This window comes from Rana temporaria, chromosome 12 (assembly GCF_905171775.1).
Source record: "Rana temporaria chromosome 12, aRanTem1.1, whole genome shotgun sequence".
NCBI classification, from domain to species: domain Eukaryota; kingdom Metazoa; phylum Chordata; class Amphibia; order Anura; family Ranidae; genus Rana; species Rana temporaria.
This window is the reverse complement of record NC_053500.1, coordinates 111,737,784-111,759,458: the sequence shown is the minus strand read 5'-3', so window position 1 is coordinate 111,759,458 and position 21,675 is coordinate 111,737,784. Positions and strand designations below refer to the sequence as shown.

General features: G+C 44.0%; 1 protein-coding gene across 2 annotated transcripts in view; it reads right to left on the bottom strand.

Annotated features, from left to right (window-relative positions):
- Positions 1-20,127, bottom strand: part of CDH22 (cadherin 22) — a 300,904-nt gene extending 280,777 nt beyond the window's left edge. For both annotated transcript variants that reach the window (XM_040330178.1, XM_040330179.1), the window contains exon 1: positions 20,067-20,127. The gene's annotated coding sequence lies outside the window, so the exon portion shown is untranslated. The remainder of the gene's footprint in view (positions 1-20,066) is intronic.
- Between the last annotated feature and the right edge of the window lie 1,548 nt (positions 20,128-21,675).

The window sequence follows — 21,675 nt, the reverse complement described above, 5'->3', positions numbered from 1 at the left end:
CTGCAAGGTAGACAGACAGAATAGTGTAATGATTCTGTTAAAAAACAAGTAAATACCTATTAAATTCCTTCATCTATATCACCTACGGCATTCTAGTTTCTGTTCTCTCATTCACTTCCTGGTTTGCATCGCTTGTTCATGTAAGAACTGCATTTCCCAGTATGAATTGCGGCATGCCCAGTAATTCAAACCTCCTTAACCACTTGCCGCCCGCCAATGACATATTGACGGCGGCAAAGTGGTTGTCTGATCCTGACCGGACGTCATATGACGTCCTCAGGATTCTGAGCCGCTGCGCGCCCCCGGGGGCGCGCATCGCGGCGATCGTTGTTGCGGGGTGTCAGTCTGACACCCCGCAACACCGATCTCGGTAAAGAGTCTCTCACGGAGACTCTTTACCACGTGATCAGCCGTGTCAAATCACGGCTGTTCACGGTGTAAACAGGAAAAGCCGTTGTCGGCTCTTCCTCACTCGCGTCTGACAGACGCGAGTAGAGGAGAGCCGATCTGCGGCTCTCCTGACAGGGGGGGTTCACGCTGATTGTTTATCAGCGCAGCCCCCCCTCGGATCGCCACATGGACCACCAGGGATGCCCACCCTGGACCACCAGGGTGGGCAAAAAAAAAAAAAAAGTCTGTAAAAAAAAAAAAAAAAAAGTCTGTCAAAAAAAAAAAAAAAAGCATTAAAAAAAAAAAAGATGCCAATCAGTGCCCACAAACTGGCAACATAGCTAAATCAGTGCCGCCCCAGTGTCCATCAGTGCCACCCCACATTGTCCATCAGTGCCACCCTACAGTGTCCATCAGTGCCACCCCACAGTGCCCATCCATGCCCAGTGCCCACCTATCAGTGCCCATCTGTGCCACCCATAAGTAGCCATCAGTGCCACCCATAAGTGCCGCCCATGAGTGCCCATCTGTGCCGCCTATGAGTGCCCAGTGCCGCCCATCAGTGCCCATCAGTGCCGCCCATCAGTGCCGCCCATGAGTGCCCATCAGTGCCGCCCATGAGTGCCCATCAGTGCCGCCTATGTGTGCCCATCAGTGCCGCCTATGTGTGCCCATCAGTGCCGCATACAAGCGCCGCCAATCAGTACCACCACATCTGTGCCAGTCAGTACTACCTCATCGATGCCCATCAGTGCCATCTCATCGGTGCCCACCAGTGCCGCCATATCAGTGCCCGTAATTGAAAGAAAACTTAGTTATTTACAAAAAAATTAACAGAAAAAAATAAAAACATGTTTTTTTTCAAAATTTTCAGTCTTTTTTTAGTTGTTGCGCACAAAAAAAAAATCGCAGAGGTGATCAAATACCACCAAAAGAAAGCTCTATTTGTGGGGAAAAAAGGACGCCAGTTTTGTTTGGGTACAGTGTAGCATGACCGCGCAATTGCCATTCAAAGTGCGACAGTGCTGAAAGCTGAAAATTGGCTTGGGCGGGAAGGTGTATACGTGCCCTGTATGGAAGTGGTTAAAGTCTCTAACACGTAGAGAGCGTCCTGCCACACAGATGTAGTTCCCAGGAGGGGGCGAGCACGTTACTGACCACCGCAGTAAAGCCTCCCATCATGGTGGTCAGTAAAATCAGACAAGCAGGAAGTGAACAGAACAGAGAAGAAATAGAGCGACTTCTGAGCAAAAACGAACAATGAGGAAGTGAAAAGAGGAATGTCTGCAGGTAAAGGATGCTTATTATAAAAAATTTTTTTTTCCTTTACAACCCCTTTAAATAAAAAAAAGCGGTTACCCTCACATGAAAATACTCTTTGTATTCAGTTTGGGGCTGACATTAGAGGCTGGGTTTGGGACATGATGCATACATAAGAAAGGAAAAGAACAGACAATGCAGGAGCAGACACTGAAGCATTGATTAGTTTGAAAAAAAAGGCGAAACAAAAATTCTTTCATGTCTGCGTAGTTGATAGTTGAAAGGATAGTTGAAAGGAAGAAATTGTGGTTACTCAGCAACTGGTTGAAAAATTGACACAAATTGATTTTTTTTCATTACCAGAAAAATAGTTCTGTATGACCAGCATTACAAAGGTGGTGAAGACTGAAGAACTGCAAAAAAACACTGCACAGTTGCAAAGTGCAGTCCTTCAGCAGATATGTGAACTAGATGTACATAGTCAAGCAAAGTAATCAGCAGAAAAAACACGCAGACAGAAGATGGAGCGAAGGAAAATGTTGTTCCTAATTTGGCAGATAATTAACATTTGCAATGAATTAGGAAATTGTCGGGAGGAGTTTTTGATTTCTGTCTAAGCCAGATAATACTGTTCACGTCTTTTAGAGTAGCATTGTATTTTGGCAATATGTTCCCTGCAGGATTCATTTTCTCAAGAATGAAAAAAAACAAATTTCACGAAGATGGATCAGCTGTTGCCCACATGGGGTGGGGTGTAGGACCACCGTTTTCAAAAACGGTGGTCCTACAAAAAGAACGGTGGTCCTTCAAAAACAACATTAGCTATAGTACTGAAAGCAGCACACAAGGTAAGTGGTGAGAAATGTTATCAGGTTCACTATGGATAAATGTATTCTTCATACACCTGTAGGTAGAGAGCCTCTGCCCACCCATTAAGTCACTATCTCAAGTTATAATCTGACTGTACAATCGACTTTAGATTTACCAAAACGATGTAATATGAGCACCTACCTAAACTATCCAATCAATTTGTATCAAATCAGACAGGAGCTTTGCACTAAATCGTTGGAGAGAGAGAGAGAGATGTTGGGGGTGTGAACTGGTGGGAGTCCAGGCTGAGGTTGTCATTCCACTACTAAACACCAACGTGGATGTGTGGCATCGGGTATTTCTTCCTCTCTCTTTCCAGCTACCACAGGAGCCAGGGCGAGCTCCACTTCCCCGCCAGCACTCCGATAGCAGTGGATGCTTTTATCTTCCACACCACAACCCAAAGCAGCTGAGCCTGAGCGGCACACCATTTTGTCTAAAAGTTGCACTATATAGTTGTTGGGGGATCTACCACATTTTCTTTGTTATATCAATGTGTATCAAATATATATATATATATATATATATATATATATATATATATATATATATATATAGGCCCGGATTCACAAAGCACTTGCGCCGATGTATCTCCAGATACGCCAGACTCAGAAACTAAGATACGCCTGAAAATAGGCTTCATCCAACCAACGTAACTTGCCTACACCGGTGTAGAGTGGGCGCATATTTATGCTGGACGTATTTGGCGCTCCCATTGATTTTCTATTCAAATATGCAAATGAGGGAGATAAGCCGATTCACGAACGTCCGTCCGTCCGAAGCAGTGCGCGTAAAGTCATACGTCCGGCCTAAAGTTATGCCCCATAAAGAAGGTGTAACTCAGCAGAATCCATGCAAATGGCTGCAGCAGGGAACACAAGCCGACGTATTTTACGTAGTTTACACGTGGTCGTGAATATGACTAGGCGTAGGTTACGTTCACGCCGTAGGCAGTGATCCGGCGTATCTTAGGGAGTAGTTTCGACGTGATTCTGAGCATGCGCACTGGGATGCGTCCACGGGACGGCGCATGCACCGTTCATTATACGTATCTGTCTGAGACTCAGCCCATCATTTGCATGGGGTCACGCCCACTTCCACATACGCCGGCTTACACCTAGGAAACCCAGCGCAGATTTGGCAGCACTGGCTTTGTGAATCCAGTGCTTGCCTCTCTGCGCTGCGTCGACATAGCGTAAAGGAGATACGCTACGGCGACATAAATATGCGCCAATGTATGTGAATCCGGGTCATAATGTTTTCACCTTTAAGTTTCATGACTGTTTTTTCACCGTTAGAAAAGTGTCCCTCGAATTAGCCTGCTTGTCGTACAAAGTGAGAAGTAATACCACCACTGGCAGTTGCATTTCCCAGTGAGGAATCTGTACTGGTGGCTGGGAAAAATCCCTCTCACTTCCTGTATTGTCCATTAAAAGCTGGCAGAGGTTCTAGCAATTACCCACTTATCCCTAACCAGAGAAGTTTGGCTGAAGTTTAATTTTAGTGGACAAATACAAATGTGGATTGTAAGTATACCCATTGTAGACCAACTGACTTTAAAATAGAAGGTCTGGATTAAAAAAAAAAAAACAATTATACTCACCTAGGTGAATGCAACATTGATCTGATACTGCATCTGTTCCCATCAGCTCTGCAGTGAGAACTGAGCGATCAAACACAGTGATCACTCAGTTCTCCCCTCCACTTTGAGCAAGAATATAGAAGACCCTCATGAGGTGGGATAATAGCGCCACATACTCAAAAAACATAGTACAGATATAAATGCTGTTAGCATTAGTAAATATACAGGAACGTATATTATATATACTTGTTTTTTTACATTTCTTCAGTTGGTTCCTGGTCTAGGCCAAAATGATGTATTACATCCCAGGAGTCTTCATGGACTGGACACTATTTCTTTAATCTAGAGGAGGAGAGAGGGGGCTTTCTCAGCTAAGCACACCCTCCTGCCTGCATGACGTAGTTAGTAAATGCCTTGCTCAAGATAGCCATGGCTGGGGGGGGGGGGGGTTGCTTTTTCAAATTGATATCTCAAAAAAATAAGGCATGGAGACATAAATAAGTGGGTGAGTTTGCTTTTAACTATTTTCAAATTTTCAATAGAATATTTAGTTTGTGGTGCTCAGGTACAGTCAGGGCTGGACTGGGACGAAAATTTGACCCTGGACTTCATCCAGACTGGCCCACTTTGACAGGTCTCTCCCATGGCATAGCTGTTGAGTCAGCTGTCTGTCCCCTCCCCCCTGCTCCTCTGTCGTCGTCCCTGCTCCTCTGGTCCTCCCCCTGCATCTTTGTTCCCCCCAGATGAGCGCTGCGGTGAGGGAGAGACAGAGGAGCGGAGGGGGGCGGCGGTCCGCTGTCACTTAAGCCGGCCCCACTGAGCCATCGGCCCACCGGGAAACTCACTGTAGTCCCAATGGCCAGTCCAACCCTGGGTACAGTTAATGCAGATCTCCACCCAGAAGGGGTGGCAAGGTCTCCTGGAAGTCCGCCCTCCCCCTTCCACCACCACCGGCCATTCAGAAATGACAAGGAAGCTTCGCACATGTGCAGTAGGGAACCAGCTGTGAAGCCGCTGCTGGTTTCCCTTACGAGGAATGGTGGCGGACAGTACCTGGGAGCCGATTTCAAAAAGTGCCGACATTGTGGGTTCCCTGGACAGGTAGGTGTCCTAATACTAAATGTACAGTATTTGTATCTGCTGACTTTTAATTATATTTGGAGAGGGGCTGAAGCTTTGCTTTACGTTCAGCTTTAATGAAGTAATAAACTGAATTACACTGAGTGTTTTATATCTGCATGGAGTTCAGCTTTAATACTCAATGACGTTCACATTCAGTACTTAATATATTTTGTGAATAATATTACTGGCAAACCATATAAAAAAAAAATTTGGTGCTTTATATATTGTAGCCTAATGCAATGCTTTGTGATTTGCGGTGTTATATGAACATATATGGGCTGGAGTCTCTTCTGCTATTTATGCGCAGCAAGATATTTTGACAGATGAAGATTTGAGTGTTACTTGAGAGAATCTTCCAGGATATGGCCATTGAATGATCACTAGGGAACATTTTACAGCACTAAAAAGATGTTATCATCAGCTGCAAAAATCTATCAAGATGCTGGAAAATGTATTATGTGTGGACGTAATCTCATCTGCAGAATTAGCAATCAGCCAAGCCTGCAAACTGTTTTTTAAAGTGATTCAATTCCTTGTCTAAAATTAGAAGAAAGTGAAATAAAGTGTTTTTATTGCCCTGAAATTTCCCTGAATTTTAGCAAAAATTGGAAGATTTTGAAAAAATGCATTTGAATTAAATTGGAAAGGCAAAAATTAAGGTGGTTTTTGTTGGATCTTAAAGAAGGACAGTTCCAAAAAACAGTTACATTCCTGGCACGTGCCGGCAATGTAACTGTCACATTGCTTGTGCTCTCAAACAAACTGTCAAACCATCAAATGACTGGTGTCACAACTGATCACATGTGCAGCATTATGGCAGTTAAAGATAAAACTGAGACCAAGATGACAGCGTCCTTGGCTGAAAACGATAGGAGAATTTATTTCAGCTTTAAAAGCTAATTCCACCTTTCTAATATTTTTTCGTCTTGCACTTATACTTTGGATAGAACATGAACCAGTGTGCCATTTGCACCTTCAAATCACCTCCCTCCGAACCTGAATTGCTGAGTGCTTCTGTTGAGTTTTTAATTTGGCGCAGCTGTGTGGCGCTTTGCCCCCACACAGCTGCATAATCTGATCACAGATCCAATCCCATTTGATCTGGGTTGGAGAAAGTCTGCAGGAGCCTGTACAATGCACCCATGATCAACTCACTGATCACAGTTGCAGAACTTTGCAGGCTCTAATGTAAAAAATTAATATATGGACATTTTCTTCTTTTTGCAATATGGGTGTGTAGCACCCTTTAGTGCTAGAAATGTAAATATTTTTTTTTTCTAGTGCAGGTAAATTTGCGCAGGCTTGGCTGGTAGCCAAGCCTGTTTTTTTTTTTGCCCTGGGTTGGGCAGAAATCCAGGGAGAGCTGGATGACTCACAGGAAGCATCACTGAGACCTCCCCCCTATTTCTAGAATGTACTAGAACCTTCTAGAAAGATGGGAGGAGAAGTAAGGTGGAGCTGCCTGGAGTATTCTGAGGGCCCTGACCAACCCCAAACTTGATTTGGCAGGGGGCAGGCCATCTCAATCACTCAGGGTCAGTCCACCTGGGGGGTTGTGTTAGGGTGAAAGCTGGAGATGGAGTGTTAGGCCGTCGTGGCCTTTGAGGGTGCCCCCCATTTGAGGGGGGGGCTGGTGAACTTGGGCCTGGGCTCATGTGCGAACGGGTCCTTTCTAGAACCACATAGGAGTCCTGGCCAGGAGGCACTGGGCACAAAGAGGACAGCGGGAGAACACTGCCAGGCAAGTCTCCAGGAAGACAAGGGAACAGCCCAAATGGCTGGTGAGTGACACAAAGTCAGGAGGACTGAGAGGCATGCCTAAGAGGACTGGGTTGGAGCAGTCTGGGATTGGTGCAGGGCCAGTCAGGAGAACTGTAGTGGCACGGGCAGTGGAAAGAGGCAGCTGCAGCCAGGATGGTTGGCAGGCTCTGAAGAGGTGGTGCTGGGTTCAGTAGCCACATGTGGGACAGCTAGCACTAAGAACTACTACTATTTTTTGCTTCCCCATAGGGGCCCCGTAGTCCCTGCCGGTAAAGGGCATTTGCATAGGCCTGGCTGAGTATCAGACCTTAAATTCAGTGCTAGCTGGTCCTGGGAGTGATAGTCTGCAAGCAAGTGTATGTGCTGGAGGTGAAGAGAAGAGGTTGTATATATCAGTGGTGTATATAGTTTTAGTCCCTAAGTTCCTATCTTTAATCAAGTGGGCATCCCATAAGCACCCTATCCCCATCCAAGTTAGATCCCCTTAATAAAAAAAAAACGAAGTACAAGGACTGTTTCTTGACTAAAGTGTGTCTGGAACTTCTTGTGCCTGGCTGTGCAGGGTGGGAGACGGACCACAATCACACATTGTTGTTTGCAAATCGCAATGTTTTCATGCTGAACTGACAAAACAACCCATATTTCCTCGAATGTCGGTGATGTCAAATGTAATATGTGGAATTTCCCTCTTCCCCCACCATGCTGCCGGTGTGTCTGTAGGTCCATGAAATTGCAGAGGCAGTTAGGGAAAGATGTCATAATAACAAAAATATTTGTAGCTCTATTGCCCAAAGGAAACACTGGATAAGTTGGGTCTGGGTTTTTTTGGTAGATCTCTCAGTCTATCAGCCTGAGGTATGTTTCACAGGACCAAGCTGGGGATCACAGAACCAAAATCACTTCTCTATCTTAACCCCTCAAATAGGAGTCCTTCATGGCTATCTTCTCTCATGCTCCTCCCCAACTTTATATACCCTAGCCAAGGAAGTCCAGCCCATAATGGCTGGAGACAGAGTGGGGACCACCCTATAAGAGGCAATAGCTTGTACAGACCTATGCTTGCATCTGGACTATGCCTGTGCCTGCTCCTTCTTTTGTCTGGCTCATCAGTTACTGACTCTGGTCTGCACACTGACCTAGTTTCTGCTAACATTATTGTACTTGATCTGATCGCCAGTTGCTGACCCAGCTTGACTGACTTCACACCTGTACTGAGTTCCTTCAGTCTCTCAGATGATGCTCCACCCTATTCACCTGCCTGAGCCCCAAATCCGACGCATCACTCTACCACCAGTCCACTGATCATGTGGTGTCACTTGCTGTTGTAATGTTCCTGCTTGCTACTCCTGTGTCTAGTCTGCTGTCCGTCATCTCCTGAGGGAAGGCTACACACCACTGACCGGTTAGGAGATATCTAACCTCAAGCATCAGCATCCAGCAGGAACTATAAGGCACTCATGCTACTCTCTTCTCTCTGCCCCTGAGCCACATGTTTGTTTTTTCAGGGACCCTGGGCCATGGAATGTGGCATGGACACTGGAAAAGCTAGACACTGAAACAACAATACTGGAACAGCAATTTTAAGCTCACAGCAGAAACATAAATCAATTGGCAGCTCTCCCTTCTGGTCTCTCAGTAGAAAAGTTCTCAGCCCATCCATCTTCTCCTGCAGATGCACATGGTCTCTCCCCACAGCACATGGTCTAACAACACTTTTCAGCACTTCCTCACTACTGGCAATTAGTGGCAGCAGTCCCAAAGAAAGCACTCAGTTTGGTAGTGGTTCTCAGTGGCACTGTTTTGGGCACACCTCTCTCCTAACTCAATTGGCATACCAAGACCTATTCCTTTTTTTTGTGGGCTCACCCCTTATGCCCTGTACACACGACCGGTTTTCCTGACATGCCAAAACCCAAAGTTTTCCCTGACGTTATTCCTCTTGAGCCTGCCTTGCATACACACGTTCAGTCAAAAAAACGCTCCACAAAAGCGCGTTGACGTCCAACACGTACGACGGCACTATAAAGGGGACGTTCCATTCAAATGGCGCCACCCTTTGGGCTGCTTTTGCTGATCCTCGTGTTAGTAAAAGTTTGGTGAGAGACGGTTCGCGCTTTTCAGTCTTTGTGCTTTTCAGTCCGATATAGCGTGACGAAAGTGCTATCTCCATTACGAACACTGGTTTTACCAGAACGAGCGCTCCCGCCTCATACTTGATTCTGAGCATGCACGTTTTTTTTCCTCGGAAAAGCATACACATGAGCGGTTTTCGTGATGAGAAAAAGACTGATGGGAAACATAACGGGAAAAAATAGAGCAGGTTCTAATTTTTTTGCGGCCAGTTTGCTCCTTGGGAAAACTGCTATGGAGCATACACATGACCGGTTTTCCCGACCAATCTAAAAAATTGCTCGCCAGGAAAACCGGTCGTGTCTACGAGGCATTAGGCTCACAGTGTCCTCCATCAGGCAGAGGATAACCTCTTCCCTGGCCCTCTCAGCCAATCAGAAATTATTTTTCCCTTGTTGTCAGGGGAGGGGTCTCTTCAACTGCAGCATCAACCAATCACAGGACACAGTCCCGTCCTCTCTCCCTCCTTGGGCTGTTATCTACCATGGGGAGAGAAGAAAATTAAATTTCTTTGTACCACAGGGATTTAGACATAGCTTCAGGGCAAATTTAAATGGTCCAGCCAGTGTAACATACTGTATGCAGTATGAATATATTCCAGACAACCCTGACTCACATTGTAACCCAATACAAAGGCCCTACCAACCCTTGTATGTAATATTATTAGGATAACTAGGGTTATCAACAACAGATATATCATTTTTAAATGTAATCACAATGCTAGATATTTTTATATCATATTTTTATATCAATAGACATTGGATATGGGTTATATGATGTAAGCTATTACAGATAACTGCAACATAAATCCTTCGGCTTTAGCAAAACTTGTTTGGCTGAAAGCAGATATTTGTATGACAGACCATTATTCTCATGTATTTGTATGACAAAATAAGTATAGTGTGTCTACAGCGCAAACTATTTAGTTTAGCTTTGGATAAAGTGTTGAGAGGTTACAACCCCTCTTAGGCTTGTATCACTGTCTGTGTGCCTGCAGGGGAGCATACATTTGAACAGAGTTGGAGTCTGATAACAATCCCTCACAATACTTTACCAGGTAAAAGAAAAGCGATTTGAGACCCCCAACTAAGCCCAACAGAACGTCAAGGTGGGAAAAGGAAAATGGCGCTCCAGGTGAGTGATGGGACCACGTAAGCTGGTGAATGGACTCCCAAGGGTGCTAGCCTCGGCTCATCGGCTGTGCAATAGGATAGAAAGAAATGTATGACTGGACTCCAAGGTAAATAATAAGTCTCTTTAATGTAAAATCCATAACATGAATGACACCACTGGACAAAAAAGCAGGTACAGGTAGAAGCGTTTCGCACATAAAAATGCGTCTACCTGTACCTACTTTTTTGTCCTGTGGTGTCATTCATGTTACGGATGTTATGGGCACACATGCCTCTCTCCTGGCTCAATTGGCTTACCAGGACCTATGCCATCCAGTTAGTTATGGCTAAGGCTTCGGTAGTACACCTTGATATTATGATAGAAAGAAATGGATGGCTGCACTCCAAGGTAAAGATACGTATCTTTAATGTAAAATCCGTAACATGAATGACACCACAGGACAAAAAAGCAGGTACAGGTAGACACATTATGCTGTTTGAAACTCGTCTACCTGTACCTGCTTTTTTGTCCAGTGATGTCATTCATGTTATGGATTTTACATTAAAGAGACTTATCATTTACCATGGAGTGCAGCCATCCATTTCTTTCTATCATAATATCAAGGTGTACTACCAAAGCCTTAGTCATAACTAACTGGATGGCATAAGTCCTGGTAAGCCAATTGAGCCAGGAGAGAGTCATGTGAGTGAGTGAGTGAGTGAAAACTTATAGAGCGCAACAACTTGCGAACTGAATCGCCTCTGGGCGCTGTTTCCATTCCTTCTATAAGGAAATCCTTTACCTCAGAAGAGATGAGTTTTAATCATTCTCCTGAAGGTCAAGTGGTCCGACTCCAGTCGGATGGTGGTTGGTAGTGCATGTGTGCCCATAACAGTGCCACTGAGAGTCACTACCAAACTTAGAGCTTTTAGGATGGCAACAAAGTTAAGGAGACTGGCAGGCCTCAGTTATGAGGAACGACTACAAACATTAAACGTAGTCTCACTGGAGAAGAGACAGCTGGGCGATATGTTGGCAATATAAAAATACCTCACTGGCGTCTCTGGCATAGGCAATAAACGATTAAGTCTCAGGGAGTGGAAGAAGACATGGGGCCACTCATTGAAATTGAAGAAGTGGTTTAAACTGGGTAGGGGAGTTTTCACTGGCAGGGCGGTAAAGATGTGAAATTCCCTTCCACAATCGGTGATGTCAGAGGGAAGTATTGATAGTTTTAAAAAACGATTGGATGGATATCTCAGCAAACACAGTATACAGTGTTACGGGAAATGATTATTGACATGAACACACATATACACAGGTTGAACTGAATGGACTGGTCTCTTTATTCAACCTTACCAACTCTGTACTGTAACTATGACTAAAGATTTGGCTGAAACTAATTTAGTTCTGCTGGGTTTGTTTGGATGTCCCAGTTCACTTATCTTTTGCCAAATAAAGTATTTTGAAGGATTGTTATTGGACTTCAAGTCTCTTTTAAAATTTTTACTGATGTACAGGAAACAGATGTTGAGTCCAACATCCCTGGTGTGTATACTGATGTGGAGGTGGAGACACTCTTGTGATATTTCCATACCTACTGGGGAAAATCATCCTTTCTATTTGCCCTAGTGACCTCTAAAATGTTAATTTGTCACCAGAAGAGAGGTAAATATCTTCCAATAATATGTCGAAGTGCCCCTTATTTTGTAGAGATTTCCTCTCAGGCAGTCAAGAGAAAATTTCCTAAAGCCCTGTACACACGGCCCAGAATCTCGTCAGGAAAAAAATGTGTTTTTCCTGACGAGATTGGCAATAATCTCTTGCCGGCCGAGTGTACAGACACTCCATTAAGAAGAACCGCTGTTCTTTTGAATGTAACGAACGCAGTGACGTCATCGACTACATGCGCTCGTCACATTCGAAGCCGTAGCCGCCATCTTGCTACACCCTACCTATGCCTAGGAAGTTACAGCGCATGCGTTAGGCCGCGCACACACGGTCGAACATGTCCGCTAAAACTGGTCCGCGGACCAGTTTCCGCGGACATGTCCGACCATGTTTACGGCCTAGCGGACAGGCTTCCAGCGGACAAAAGTTTCTTAGCAAGCTAAGAAACTTGTCCGCTGGAAACATGTCCGTCGGACATGTCCGATGGTTAGTACACCTAATCTGACATGTCCGCTGGTTATGACGTGTAACCCGCGTCCCGAAAACCCGCGCATGTGTCGAATTGATTCGACAAATGCGTGGAAGCATTGCACTTCCGTGTTTGAGAACGTCGGTGTCTTCTACGACACCGCGTTCTCTGTTCGCGGGGATTTTGGTTTGATGGTGTGTACACTCATCAGACCAAAAGCTCCCAGGAGACATGTCCGTTTTCATCGGACATGTCTCCTCGTGTGTACGGGGCCTTAAAGTCATTTTGAGCATGCGTGAGTTTCCACGGTGACAGGTAAGTATACACACTCTCGGGTTTCTCGGCAGGAAAACACTGCCGAGAATCACAACGAGAAAATAGAGAGCAGGTTCTCTATTTTTCTCGTCAAGATTTTGGGCAGTTTTCTTGACGAGAAACCTGAAAACCTTGTACACACGCACGGTTTACTTGGCAAGAAAGCTCTGCCAGCAGTATATACGTGGCAAAAAAGAGTTGGGACGGATTAGATCTTGGGTTTATACTGCTATCAGCTTCATTAGGCAGTAAGTAATGGTAAATCCAACAAAGATTATAATCCTTCACTACGATACCAAAAACCAAAAAATACATTTTGACTAGATATACATTACATTTTATTAGACTATACAAACATGTGTGTTGGTTTGGTGTACTCTAGGTATAACGTTTATTTTTTCTAGCAATGGCTTTGAGTGCATTCAATTTCACTACATGCTACATACATCCTGCCTTCATTGTGTAATATATTATGTTAACATGCAATTTAAATTAGAAGGTTGTAGCCTCTTATATGACACTGCAGGGAAGCCATTTAGCCCCAGCACTACCAGATTCTTTCTTTCCCTGGAAAGCCAATCATCCCTAACATTTAATTTCCTGTCTGAATGCTGGATATAAATTTCTTGCCCAAGATTCTGATTTTTGTTTTCCAATAATTAACCCATCTTTTGCCTACAGGGAGTGCTTCCATCTGTTTTAAACAGAGAACCAGATCCCCTTGGTGGCACTAAGTTTGCTCACACCATGATGAAATGCTCATTAAATATGAGAAACTCTCTAAATTGGAGGGCATATCACTTTGTGGTCTGGTTCTTACCAGACAGCAGAAAGCACTGAGCTGCAGAGAGTAGCTGGTTTGATCTTCCCTGCTGAGCAGAATTCATCATTGACTGGAGAGGAATATTGTTCACTAGAGGGAAAACGTTTGTAGTTGGGAATGTCACTTATTAGAGAAGGGACGTGGCTGACAGAAAAGCATGTTTAGCACCTTAGTCTATTTTAACTAACTAGAAGTTACTGGATTACAGACAATATTCATGTCACCTGCTGGGGCCTGTGCGTCTGGCTTTGGTTTGGTGACAAGTAGAAATTATTAAAGGCTGGTGACCCACAAGGTACTCAAAAGACCAGAAACTGAGCTCAACAGAAAACCTTTTAAGTCTTACTTCCAAGACAGTTACTTTATAGGGTTCCTTCTCCGGAATGACAACCTCATTTGGAAGTGACATCACTTACAGTATACAATATATATATATATATATATATATATATATATATATATTAAATATATATATATATATATATATATATATATTTATAGATATATATAGATATATATATATCTATATCTATCTATATATATATCTATATATATAGAAAGATATATAGCTGGATTCGCGTAGGGCGGCGTATGTTTGAGCCGGCGTAGCGTATTGTATTTACGCTACGCCGCCATAAGTCAGAGAGGCGAAGTGCTGTATTGACAAAGCACTTGCCTCCTAAGTTAAGGCGGCGTAGCGTAAATGGGCCGGCATAAGCGCGCCTAATTCAAATTATGAAGAGGTGGGCGTGTTTTATGTAAATAAACCATGACCCGACGTGATTGACGTTTTTAACGAACGGCGCATGCGCCATCCGTGGACATATAACCGTGTGTGCATTGCTCCTAAGTACGCCGCAAGGACTTATTGGTTTCAAAGTTCAATGCTTCCGAGCATGCGTCGACTTGATTCTGAGCATGCGTGGATTTTTGACCGATGGACTTCCACACAGACGATCGTTTTTTTTCTATCGTTTTTTTATCCATAGGAAAAATTTAAAACATGTTCTATTTTTTTTTCACCAATGGAAAACAAACCGATGGGGCCCACATACGATCGGTTTGTCCGATGAAAACAGTCCATCGGTCTGTACAGGGCTTAAGACAAGTGTAAACTAAGGCATATGTGAAAAGTAAAAATGTTGTGCAGCGCTCAAACAATGAAAATACATATATATATATATAGATATAGATGATGTCTCTTTAGACGAAATGCGTTGGGTCGAGCCCTGCTAATGTCATTGCTTTACCCACAAACCTCAATTTTAAGCGCTTGATCCAGTTTCTAAATGTGAGTGTTTCCAATTTTCTTTTGATAATTTTTTTATGTTTGTACGGATTCACAATACCTGTTATTTATTATTATAATTGGGTTATGTTTCATTCGCTTAGATACAGCGTTCGTTATTTTGGAAAATTTGTATTTGTTACGTTCACTAACAGCCAACTTTGAAAGGAAATTCCAATTCCTATAATTTTATAGTTAGTGTGTAATAGTTAAGTTATTATATGTTACCGTATTTTCCGGCGTATAAGACGACCCGGCGTATAAGACGACCCCCTAATTTTCCAGGAAAATTTTTGGTTTTGGGATATACTCACTGTATAAGACTACCCCCTTTTTTTCAAGCCCCACTGTGCCATTACATGCCCCCACTGTGCCATTATATGCCCCCACTGTGCCATCACATTAAATGCCCCCACAGTGCCATCACATTACTTTCCCCCACAGTGCCATCACATTGCATGCCCCCACAGTGCCATCACATTGCATTCCCCCACAGTGCCATCACATTGCATTCCCCCACAGTGCCATCACATTGCATGCCCCACAGTGCCATCACATTGCATGCCCCACAGTGCCATCACATTGCATTCCCCCACAGTGCCATCACATTGCATGCCCCCACTTTCCCCCCCACTGTGCCATCACTCACGTTTTGCAGGCCGGTGACAGTCTCCGTCTGCTGCGAGCGTCCATGATTTCAAAGCCGTGCGCCGTCTTCTCAGCGTGTCCTGTGATGGCAGAACACACATTTTCCCAGTAGCGCCTCTGTTCTATGTTCCGCCAATCACGGATGCCTTCTCATCTCGTCCGAGGATGAGAAGGCATCCGTGATAGGCGGAAAACAGAACAGAGGCGCTGCTGGGAAGATTTCTGTTCCGCCAATCACAGGACAGCGAGGACGTGCTGAGAAGACGGCGCGCAGCTTTGAAATTATGACGATCGCAGCTGCACAGAGACCGTACCCGGCGTATAAGACGACCCCCGACTTTGGATGCATTTTTTTGCATCCAAAAAGTCGTCTTATACGCCGGAAAATACGGTAGTTATAAATTCAGATTTTCAATTTCACGAATTCGGAAAGATTTGTTAAATGAGTTTTCGGTGGAGCTGCGGTGGCTCAACGCGATTGGCACTGCGCTGACAAGCCATTCACCTCTGCAGCTAGGGGTTCGGATCACGCTCTCGGCTACATGTGAATTGAGTTTGGTGGTCTCAGCCCGGCTCCCGGTGGGTGTGCTATGCGAGGTAAGCCTGCGCTTAGTACGCCCACCCCCCTCCCACAAAAACCACCACACTTACACGCACTCGAAATTGGGTTAACATCACGCACTTTGACCACGCGGTCTCTAAAAAGAGAGGCGAAGGACTAACGGGGCTGGTTGAGCGGGCTAATCCTCTCACTCCCTTATAGGGAGTCCCTCTGCCCCGTTGGGCTTCAAAGCGGAGCAGGTAGGGCGGGCTGTGTGGGAGGACCCCCTCACACACCTGCCATTGCCACCCGGGGCATGGAGAAAGGTGGCAGATTGCCTCTGGGGGAGGCCTGCCTACTCCCAACTCCTGCAGTCCGGCTCCTCTCTCGAGTACACGCACAAAATACACAAAAAAAAAAAAAAAAAATGAGTTTTCGTTAATTTAGATATTTCCGATATTTAAACATGAGATCTGTTAGCCTTAAGCTGATGTTTAACCACCCTAGTAAAATTATTTATTTCTATATGTTGCAAAATGTTTTAAAACCTTTAAAATTCCAAGTTTCCTGTATTTACAGTCTATAAAAGAAAAGCAGGAGAACGTCTGTGGACTCTGAATGCTGAGGGTCATAATAAGTCAGGACAGTACAGTCATTGCCATGCCACCATCTCTTGTCTACAGCAACATTAGATATACAGACTATATAGTGGTAGTTATTTTGTGGGTGGAGAATGTATTTCTGATTCCCTCCTGAAAAACCAGTGGCAGTTAGACATGCGCATTCGTTTTCGTCCGAATGCATTTTCGTCCGAAATCCGAATGATCAGACATAAAAAATGCTTTATTTTAGTTTCGTTGCGACAACAGTTTGATATAGATAGAAGATTCAACATAACGGTGACAATAGTGATCTGTGTCTATCGAACCTGCGGTTGAATGTGCCTAACCTAACTCTATTAGTCCAAGATTATTCGACATAGAGAGGAAAGATTCGACATTATAGAGACATGAAGATTTGACATAGAGAGAAAAGAGTCAACATAGAGAGAAAAGATTCGATATTATAGAGACATGAAGATTCGACGAAGCAGCTAAAAACATACGATCGGCACGAGCGGGCATTTATGGTCAAATGCTCCGCCCATAGGCTATAGAAGAATTCTAATGTTGGCTGACTAGTAATAATAATTAATAAATATAATTAATACTAGTCATACAACATTAGAATTCTACTATTGATTGCGGGCATAGCATTTGATAGGAAATGTACAATTGCGGCGTTGTACAGTTTAGCTGCTTCGTCGAATCTTCTTAGAACATTCGACGGTCACCATGAGTCTTCAATGACAGATTCGACCTTAATTAATTTGGATTTTCGGACGAATGCATTTTTAAACTAAACAAAATAAATAAAAACTAATTTCGGAAGTATCTAAATAACTGTATTTTCCGAACGAAAACGAAATTCCGAAACAAAATATTTCAGTGTGCACATGTCTAGTGCCTGTATCACCAGTCTGCAGCCAGGAAGCCAATTTCAGAACAACAATAGGAGCCAGTATAAAGTAAAGAATTAACAAGTAAGTGACATTTTAAGAACAAATGGTAGTCCAGCTGTATTACAAATAATTTTTCAAGTATCAACAGTTCAGTTTATACTTTTGATCTACTGATATATAGTGCAAAGTAACAGATTTACCTATTTGTCGCCCCCCACTGCTTATATTTACCCTTTGATTGCCCCCTTCTTCCTCCCAAACACCCTTTAACCACATTTCTTATCCACGTGGTTCTGTCATCACATAACCCTCTGCACCATCTTTTTCCAGAGTGAAGACCGAAGATCAAGAGTTGGTGTCCAGGCCCACTGCCTCTTTTCTTGTAGCTGCCCCATTGTATAACGGGGTTGATTTACTAAAACTGGAGAGTGCAAAATCTTGTGCAGCTCTGCATTGTAGCCAATCAGCTTCTAACTTCTGATGGTTCAGGTCAGTTTTGACAAAACAAAAACCTGGAAGCTGATTGGTTCCTATACAGAGTTGTGCCAGAATTTACACTCTCCAGTTTTAGTAAATCAACCCCTGGTGTCTTTATACCGATGCAGTTTCCTGGAGCCTGAGCGGACCCGGTTATTGGACAGTCAATGGAAAGTTTTTATGTCATTCAGGCATGGATGTGGGCATCAGAAGAAGGACCTTCCCACTGTAGTCCATAAGATGAAAGAATGAGGACCTCAAGCATTATGTGATCACGGATTCAGGTAAATTAAAGGGGATTTTAATTTAGTTTTTTAATGAATCCCAGTTAGATGGGAGTGGGGAGGTACGAATGTGGCCAGAGATTAGCTTGAATGCTAAACACACAAACAATATAAAGAGAGTATGCTCTTTTACCTGCAAAACGATTTGTATTTCTGCCCACCCAAATCTTGAGATTTACCCATTTGCTACACAGTACATACCTGTCTGGTGAGGGAGGAGACATGATTTCTCTCAGCTGTAGTAAACCATTGCTTATACCGCGTACACACGATCAGAATTTCCGACAAGAAAAGTTTTATGTGAGCTTTTGGTCGGAAATTCCGACAGTGAGTAGGCCCCATCAGACTTTTTCTGTCGGAATGTTTGACAGCAAAAATTTGAGAGCTGGTTCTCAAATTTTCAGACAGGAAAAGTTCTTGTTGGAAATTCCGATCGTCTGTATTCAATTCCGCCGCAGAAAAAAAAAAACATGCTCGGAATCATTGAACTTTCTCGGCTCGTCGTAGTGTTGTACGTCACCGGCTTTTTGACAGTCAGAATTTTGTGTGACCGTGAGTATGTAACACAAGTTTGAGCCAAAATTCAGTCGAAAAAAAATCCACGTTTTTCTTGTCAGAATTTCCAATCGTGTGTACGCAGCATAAAGCTTGCCATACACAGTTTGAATTTGGTTCAGCACGAACCGGCCGAGATTAAAACCTGTAATTGGCCTGCTGACTGTACCAAGTTGATCAATCAACTTGGGTACAACCAGCCTGTCGGATTGCCGGACTACTCGCCACTAGCAATAATCACGGTCTTCTTTTGGCAGGAGAAGAAAATTGCTCGGCAGGGGGTATTCTCCTGTCAACACTGTCTGTGTTGATGGGGGAAGCCTTGGTTGCAGGAAAGAAATTGACGCTGTCTATGGCCTGCCTTACAAGTCTTGCCCAGGGGAGGGCTGGGCCGAGGGGCAGGGTGGCAATTGCCTCCCAGGCCGCCCTAACTTATGTTCAAAATGCTCACTACCATTTTATTTTTTATTCTGGTTTTGGAAGTCGGGCCGACCACTAGCTGTTGCATTCCAGGAGTTGTAGTCCACGCTCAAGCTCCCGGTGGGTGGATAACAGAGCAGCACTGAGGGAACTACAACTCCCTGGGACTGGATTCTTGGAAGCAGGTAGAGGCAGGGCATGCCAGGGAGTCGGGACGCAGGGCTGAAAGGCTGGGCACTGGCTGCAACTTGACCCCAGGATCAGGAGCATTACCCCCCCCCCCCAGGAGGCCGTGATGTGCAAGGACCTGCTGAGCTGAGATTACTGAGGTGAGAGACCCTGATACCCCTAGCTGACCCTCATCTCCCCCCCCCCATACACCCCATGTAACCTGTCCCAGGGATTAGGCTGCATTGATGGGCACTGGAGTTGGCTGCACTGATGTGCCCTGGTGAGGCTTCATTGAAAAACCAGATGGGCCATGGATGGTAAGCTGATTCGGCGGTTCAATGACTGGACTTGCACCCCAGGCCTAAGGCTGCCAGCCCTCCACTGGTCTTGCCCCTCCCCTTGTGTGTGACATGACAGTGGAGGAAAAAGCAGCAGACTGATGAGCTTATCTCTCTGTCATTCTGCTATCTTCTTCTGTCAGCATGCTCCTTGAACTGCAACACAACTGAAAGGCTCCTTGTACTGCTTCTCCCTCTCGCCTCTTAGCTCTGCTGTACTACCAGGGGTTGATAAAGTCCAATTCTGGTATTAACACTGCTTGCAGTAAAACAAAAAAATGCATTTATTGATGTATTCGTGAAAATGAGCTGTATTAATTGGTGTTCTTATATTTACCTGGAGTCCAGCTGTCAGAAATAAAATGTGCATCCAATTGCCATTTCTGCAGTCCAAGCCTATAAATGAAACAAGAATTCTGATTGGTAAGAGTGTCAGGAAATGTTCATGTTAACACAATTTGCATGCATCAACCCATTTGTGAGTGCACAATAAAATGCACAATAAAATGCTTTATAACATTAGCCCGTAATTGACAGCAGAATATTCTCAAATCCCCAAGCCTCACATTTGGGTAAGAAGAAGAGTGTTTGAAATGCGTTTAAACTGTGATGAAGAATGTTTAGAAGAACATTTCGCCTTGTTATAGGTGTACTGGAATGTAATTTATCACATCATTCTCACACATACACAAAACCTATAAATAATTCATACATATAAGAATATATGCACTATATAAATAAATGAATCCCATGCTTTAGTGTATTTAGAGAATGAAAGAAATGCATGGGTCCTGCAGACCAGATGACAAATCCATTTATCGCGCAGAGATATTACACTAGATAATGACAGCAGCAGCAGCTGTAAGATTTGGCATCCGTGGATAGAAATACTTAGGCAGAGCAGGACTTCATCTGCATGGGATACACATACACTGCACCTGGGTTTGCATATTTACGCGAGGAGGTAAGTAGTTGGTTCAATAAAAAACAACAGCATCATGTCCCCTGAATAAGTACAGTATATGAAAAAAGATATACAGTGAGGGAAAAAAGTATTTTGTACGTTTGCCCACTGACAAAGAAATGATCAGTCTATAATTTTAATGGTAGGTTAATTTTAACAGTGGGAGGCAGAATAACAACAAACAAAAAAATCCAGAAAAACGCATTTCAAAAAAGTTATAAATTCATATGCATTTTAATGAGTGAAAAAAGTATTTGACCCCTTTGCAAAACATGACTTAGTACTCAGTGGCAAAACCTTTGGGCCAGATTCACAGCCAGCGGGCGCAACGTAACTTTTGTGATTTAAGTTACACCGCCGCAAATTACACAAGTTAGTGCCCGATCCACAAAGCACTTACCTGGAAATTTGCAGCGGTGTAATTAAAATCAGTCCGGCGCAAGGCGGGCCAATTCAAATGGGGCGAGTCCCATTTAAATTAGGCGCGCTCCCGCGCCGGACGTACTGCGCATGCTCCCGACGCGATTTTCCCGACGTGCTTTGCGCGAAGTTACGATGCGCCAAGGTTTTGTGAATCGCGACGGGTAAAAAAGAGTTGCGCCGGGAAAAAAAAAATAAAAAAAAAATTTGACAGCGACGCGGGAAAGACGGGTACACTTTTACATGGTGTACTAACTTTACACTTTTTAAAAGGTACCCTATCTTTGCGACGGCAAACTAACACTTACGGCGACTTAACGAAGGGAAAAAGCTTTGTGGATCTCCGTAAGTGCTAATTTGCATACCCGATGCTGGATTACGACGAGAAATGCCCCCAGCGGCGGCCGCGGTACTGCATCCTAAGATCCGACAGTGTAAAACAATTACACATGTCGGATCTTAGGGATATCTATGCGTAACTGATTCTATGAATCAGCCGCATAGATAGAAACAGGGATACGACAGCGTATCAGCAGATACGCCTGCGTATCCCTTTTGTGAA